This window comes from Mytilus californianus, unplaced genomic scaffold (assembly GCF_021869535.1).
Source record: "Mytilus californianus isolate M0D057914Y unplaced genomic scaffold, xbMytCali1.0.p SCAF_8, whole genome shotgun sequence".
NCBI classification, from domain to species: domain Eukaryota; kingdom Metazoa; phylum Mollusca; class Bivalvia; order Mytilida; family Mytilidae; genus Mytilus; species Mytilus californianus.
Genome location: NW_026262734.1, coordinates 103,471,957 through 103,479,347, shown reverse-complemented (window position 1 = coordinate 103,479,347; position 7,391 = coordinate 103,471,957). Strand labels below are relative to the sequence as shown.

The 7,391-nt window shown below is 31.4% G+C and overlaps 1 long non-coding RNA gene across 1 annotated transcript; it reads left to right on the top strand.

Annotated features, from left to right (window-relative positions):
- Positions 1 to 342: 342 nt before the first annotated feature.
- LOC127712667 (uncharacterized) lies at positions 343 to 7,125 on the top strand. Its single transcript, XR_007987234.1, has 4 exons — positions 343 to 1,575; positions 2,900 to 3,047; positions 3,958 to 4,042; positions 7,086 to 7,125. It is a non-coding gene; the product is annotated as an uncharacterized LOC127712667 (long non-coding RNA).
- The last annotated feature ends 266 nt before the right edge of the window (positions 7,126 to 7,391 follow it).

Below are 7,391 nucleotides of genomic sequence, written 5' to 3'. Positions count from 1 at the left end.
ACATTGACAAGGAGATTGCTTGCCAAAAATAACCGCGGGAAATACCGCACACCTTGAAACATTTCGGAATCGGTGTGTAACCCAGAAGCGGAATCAATTTATTAACATTGTTTTGTTATCCAGCTGGTAGCTTAATATAATTTAAATATTTAGTTTTATTAATTTTTTGAATATTTAAACATGAAATACAATCGGTAAATTCAGTTTAAATGAGAATTGATGTGCTTCGTCTCTCAGAGAATTGTCCCGTACGGTTCACAGAAACGAGCGTCTCAGACGACACATTTGGACGACACCAATTTTGACACCACAGTAGTGGCAATGGAAAGGCTAATACCCAACTTTTGAAAGAAATTACCACAGGCACTAGCATTTTGTATATAATTTAATCTCTGTAAAAAATAAATATCTTCTTTTAAGTTTTAAACTGAATTTTACTGTGCGTATTGCTGTGTGTTTCTTTATTCTACATTGGCTAGAGGTATAGGGGGAGGGGTGAGATCTCACAAAACATGTTTAACCCCACCACATTTTTTTGCCTCTCCGAAGTCAGGAGCCTCTTACCTTTGTTAGTCTTGTATGTTTTTAAATTTTAGTTCATTTATATGTTTTGGAGTTAAGTGTGACGTCCATTTTCACTGAATTACTCAATTTGTACACATTATTATGGAGGGGCCAGCTGAGGCCCACCTCGGGGTGCAGGATTTTCTGGCTTCGTTAAAGACCCATTGATGGCCTTCGGCTGTTATCTGCTCTTTGTTGGGTTGTTGTCTCTTTGACATATTCCCCATTTCCATTCTCAATTTTACTCAGACTGACTCAGAGACATCATATATAATGTCTCTGATTTACTTCACCAGTATAAAAGAGAACTAAAGTTAGTATTTATAGATAAATTATTTTATATTTATATATCTATTCAAAATAAAATTATGAAAAGAAAAGTAGAGATTATTGGGATTATTTTTAATGTCAGAATATCATGGATAAAGCCAGAGGATTCTGAATATCTGGCAAAAACTCAAAAACATGAGGAACGAACATCCTTAGACATAAATATATGTGGGTTTTGATTTTTACAAGACTTCAATAAATAAATAGGGACTTTTTAACATTCAGCTGCAGGTACTGAGGACCTACATGTATTGATCACTTACACTTATCTGTCTGGAGTGGTATATAAACTTCACATGTCTCATAGACATACACCACACAACTCATTTTATTTCACCAGTTAAATATATGTCAAGATTGTTCATGATCATAGAATGACACTTGAGTTAATTATCAGGCAATTACCTTTCATTGTTCCACTTATTAATATTTACCACACAATTTTGGTAGTTCACTGTAATGTTCCCAATTTAAAGTTTGACAGACTATGACAATAACTGTATGTGTAAAAAAAATACTTAAAATTTATGCATTTCTTTTTTCTATATGACAGATAATAAGCAGGGCATGAACGAAGTATGGAGGATCTGTTTGAAAATTCAAGACATGAGAAAGAAAATGACAGGGAGAGATGTCCAGTTCAACGTTACCAGGACAATTCAGCAAAGTTCCAACAGATATGTATGCACTATTTCCATTCTATGAAATGTAATGCATTTAACAAAACAGTGTGCTTTAAAAAGAACAACATGCCTTTTGGCTTGCAGCATATGTGCAGAGGAAGAATAGATATAATTTGTTGTACATTAATGCTACAATGTTCTGAATGTTAGCATTAAATATTTGCTGCTGGACAACTGAAGGACGTTATGTAATGCATTCAAAAATTGATAAGTCAACTGTAAAAGGTGATAAGAGTCGAATAATCATTTAAATGTGTAACTATATATACGGTACATATACAAATGTACCTAAGAAGTGACTAAACAACATGAACAATAGATATATCTTGGAGCTTTTCAGGAATTATCTAACAGGGTCTTTTTTTACACCAACCACCCGTAATATACAAATTTATTTTACTTAATGAAGTATGTTTCTAAAGAAATTCTAAGGAAATTACAACCACCCCAATATAATATGACTACTTGGCATGACATCAGATGCAACTCATTCATTTGTCATTGTTACCTTTAAAAAAATAAAAATAAAAAATGACTTATAAAATCATGTCTGATTCTACAACATTTCATTTTATACTTTAAACAAATTTGATATGAATTTGGAGGGCTTGTAATCGTGCAGTCCTTTCGCAGCTGTTTATTAAATTTTTAACACACTGTACAATTAGATTGCATAATTGGAATCATTATACCAAAAAAACTACTGTTAATGCTAATAATAAAAAAAAAAAAACTAATGGACATTTATTGATTCATTGATGTCTTTATTTTCTCATAATTGAGATATTGAATGATTAATGTTTAGCGCCACTTTTAACACTATGGTGCTATTTTGTGGCATCCAGTTTTTATTGATGGAGGAAGCTGGTGAAAACCATGACAATTAAGATTGGAGTTAAGTTCACTTGCCACGTGCAGGATTTGAACTCACAACCTTAGTGTTGACTGGCTGCTGGCTGGTGATACAGAAGTTCGACTACTTAAGACTACTCGTCCAAGTTGGCCCCATATAATCGAGATATAATAAATATATATATACAAAATTAATTAAATATCACACAACAAAAGGAATGTAAAATAAAGAAAGAAAAAAAGAAAGTTTTATACATACACACAAAGAAATATTTAAGTCACTCAGCATAAAATCCCTATGCAATGATGTTAAATTTTAATGATAACATATTACATGTATATACTGTTCATATTATTAACATTACTAAAGATGATTATGTGACATTTGTTTGTCAGTCAGTAGATAGAGGCATAATATGTGGACTAAAGTTCATGTTCATGTACATTTATTTGAATATTTATTTTTCCAGAAAAAATCTGAATTTGAGGCAAATATATACTGTCATGTATATACATAAGATGGATAAAGGACATGATACTTTAGCAGTGCTTCAGAGAATCACATTTGGTTACAGAAGTTTGTAGTATTTTGGTTGTAATCAAGTTATTAAGCTGAAGGTAATTTAATAGTAAAACAAGAAATGTTTCCTATTCAAGTATACTAAAATAAAGTTTGATGTTTAGGTCAGAATATGATAAAGTTCTTTTTTTTTTGTCTCCCTTTCGATTTACTTACATATTTTCTGGCTTTTTTTTGTAAAGTATTGGTAAAAGTCAAAATTTGTTTGGTAAAGCACCATTTAAGTTCAGAACATGTTGTTTATATAGTATATTAATAATTTAGATAAAATAAAAATAAAAAATACAATTATTTTATCTATTTACCCTATCTTTCTGCCAGGAGACAGCAAATAAGTGTATACATTTTTTGGCTTTATTGTTCAAAAATGATGTTACAAAACATAACCAACTATTATTTCTATACTTGCATGCCTGAAATTAAGATTATAATCTCTTCAAACATTACTTTTCAAGTAGATTATAATATATTGTCAATTATATTATAATAATTGAATATTAGAGTTTCAGTAATTCATATATTGTCTTATTGACAGCTCATTCAAATTAAAATATAAAGTTATGAGGGTCTGGTAATTGTAGATTTGACCATGTTGACAGCAACAATAGCTTTAAAGATTTTGACATAAAAATTGAACAGTAATCTGAAACTGATGCTCAGAACCTTGAGGAATATCTAGAATTTCATTTTGTTTATAAAAACTGTATACTATACTTTTTGATAGCTCTTAGTAAAACATTTTCTTGGCTTATTTTCATTTTATGAACTATTTGAGTATTTCTTAATTCATTGACCCAGATTTAAATAGAAGGCTCAAAGGATTGAGATCTAAAAAAAATCTTTAAGACTTCCAGATGTATGTATGCCTTTCTTCTCGTTATTGCTTTGTTTGATCCTGTTCCTAAGCACATATTGACATAATGATGTTATTTTTTTTTTAATTTACAGCTTCATAGTAAAACAGATCTAGGCTACACCTTCACTATTCAAGTCAGACTTTAAAAGGAAGCCTTTTTTATTGATAGCTGAAGATGTAAGTAAATACATTAATATCTTATTTGTATATTGTACAAATTAAACAAAGGAAGAATAATTAAGAAATAATTCGCCTTTTTCAGAATCTAAAGGATTATGGGTAATCTAATTGTTCGTACACCAAAATGAAAATAACATTACCTCATTGGTTGAATTTCTATTGTTTAGAACTTTTTAAACCAATCACAACGTTTTGGTGTACGCTTTCGAAAATATTACCCAGAACAGAATGCATTTATTTAGAGTCTGAAAGGGCGAATTAAACTGGTGATAATAGAAATATTAAAATTAGGAGATGAGGTATGATATTGCCAATGAGACAACTATCCACCAAAGTTCAAAGAAAGTGGATGTAAGCAATAATGGGCAACCATAGAGCCTTTAACAATGAGAAAAATCCATAATGTATAGTCCGCTATATTTAAAGTTCAGTCTTTGGTTAAAGTTTTTTTTTATTTATCAATATATGAAACCTTTATCACGGATTATCATGTTGATGCAATTAAATGACATTTGAATAGTAGATTTTAATAATCGAGATGGGTAGAAGATACCAATGGGATATATTCAAACTCAAAGGTCGATTTACAAACTGACAAACGCCATAAAACAAAACAAAAAACGACTAAAAGACAAGCAACTGCATACACAATGTAGAAAACTAAAGACTGAGCACCACAACGGCACTAAAAATCTTGGTGATCTCAGATAATGCAGAAGGGTTAGCTAATCCTGCTCCACATGTGAAACCTATCGTGTTATTCCAAAAAAATATCTTTGCCAAGTTATACTAAGTCATTAGGCATCAGGCAACTAGCAGATTGGTTATTGACTCTTAATCTAACACTAAGATATCACCATCTTCATCAACCATCAGTACCCCGGTAATGTAAATTTTTAACAATTAATCAATAAATCTTGACCTAATGTGAAGTTTTGAAATTTGCAAATTTTTAATGAAAAGGATAGACAAGACAGTACCGGTACAGTAAAAACAACACAGACATTGAAAAATTAAGAAACATAAAGAACAAAATTTTGTCTCCTCTTTTTCATTATTTTTGTCTTGCCATGAAAAAGCTAGATCTAGGGGTGCTGTTTCAACAATGTATAAGTTTGTGATTAGGTCATTTAAAGGGAAATTGAGATATAATGAATATATATACAAAATTTATTAGATATCACACAACAAAAGGAATGTAAAAAAAAAGAAGAAAGTTTTATACATACCGTGAAATGATACGGACAATGAAATACTAAAGTCACTTAGCATATAAGTTTGTGATTAGATGTAAGAAGATGTGGTATGAGTGCCAATGAGACAAATCTCCATCAAAGTCACAATTTGTAAAAGTAAACCATTATAGGTCAAAGTATGGTCTTTAACACAGAGCCTGAGCTCACACCGAACAGCAATCTATAAAGGGCCCCAAAAATGTTTGTCAGTTTAAGGGGAACCTTTAGTGATGGGCCAATGATATTTGGTATTCAGTTGTATTAGTATTGGCACATCACATTTCCATGGAGATTATTTGGCCCTGTACATTTAGTCATGTTTTTTTTATGCCCCCGCAACTGAAAGTTGGGGGGCATATTGTTTTACCCCTGTCCGTCCGTCCCATTATGGGTATATAGTTAATCAGCATAACTCCTCCTACAGTTTGAATCCTAGGAAGTTTTATACTTTGCTGTCTGTTTGTACATATATTGAAGGTGTGCATGTGGTCAGGGTTTTGATTTTTATTAATATTTGCTCTTTTGGGAGATAGTTGAACTTTGTCAATTTTTGGAGTATTTACTTTCATAAGAGAGCGTTTCCAGATAACTCCTCCTACAGTTTGAATGCTAGGAATTTTTCACTTTGCTGGCTGTTTGTACATACATTGAAGGTGTGCATGTGGTCAGGGTTTTGATTTTTATTAATACTTTCTCTTTTGAGAGATAGTTGAACTTTTGTCATTTTTTGGGTGTAAGTGTATAAATGTTATAGTTATTTTAAAATAACACTTTGCATCTGCGGGGGCATCAATTGTGTCTCCCAGACACAATAATATCTCAAAGAAAGTCCTACATTGATTTTGTTATAATACAGTTACTTCAGAGTGGAGTCACTTTGTCTAGTTTTCATTTCAATTTTACACAGGCAAATCACCACATTAGTTATGATACATATAAAAAAGATGTGGTATGATTGCCAATGAGACAACCCTCCACAAGAAACCAAATGCCACAGAAATTAAGAGCTATAGGTCACTGTACGGCCTTCAACAATGACCAAAGCCCATACTGCATAGTCACCTATAAATCACAAATGTAAAACAATTCAAACGAGAAAACTAACGGCCTGATTAATGTACAAAAAAATTAACGAAAAAAACAAATATGTAACAACAAACAACCACTTAACTACAGGCTCCTGACTTGGGACAGGCACATCCATACAGAATGTGGCAGGGTTAAACATGTTGGTGGGATCTCAACCCTCCCCTTATCTGGGACAGCGGTGTAACAGCACAACATTAGAACGAACTAAAAAAATCAGTTGAAAAAGGCTGAACTCAACAGATGGATACAAATAGAAATACATACAACAAAAACACAGAGTGGACGTGGATGGGTACTTGTACATCCCAACAACAAAAAGACACTTAGTACAAATCTGAGAGTGCAGATACTGACAGCTAGTTCAAAGCCAATAACAACTTAAAAAAAATGCATCTAAGAATAAATTATCAATCAGTACACATCCAACATCTAATGGATTTAGTGTAATGACATCATAAACAATCAGAGAAAAACATGACCTGGTGCAATGCCAAGATACAGGAAATGACAGATTGTAGATCCATGAAAGTGCATATGTATATAATAATAATGTTTACTAGGGTTGTAAACTATAGATATATTGAGAATTTTATCACATTGTTGTTTACAAAGCAAAAGCATCACTCATATTAGAAGTAAAATAAAGCTTTCATTATGTATGCTTAAATAAGATAATATTATAACAGTAAATAAAATTCTTTTTTTTATCCTTTCAGATGAAGAAACTTTTAAAAGAGAGGAGCATTTAGAAGACGGAACAATCAAATATTATTTGTTACTATTTCAGTAACTTTTCAAATGTTAACTGTTTAGAATATTCTTAAATATAAATATAATTGAATTTAATGTGGAAAGTATTTTGTTTTTTTTAACATTTGGTAACATATGCCTCTGTTAGGGACAATTTTTTAATCATAAGCTGATTATTTTTAGATTTGTCATGGTAAACCTGCAAGGGACACAACTCTTGTAGAATGAACATTGTAAAATAGCTAGTCTGTATTGAATTGTTGTTTGGTATA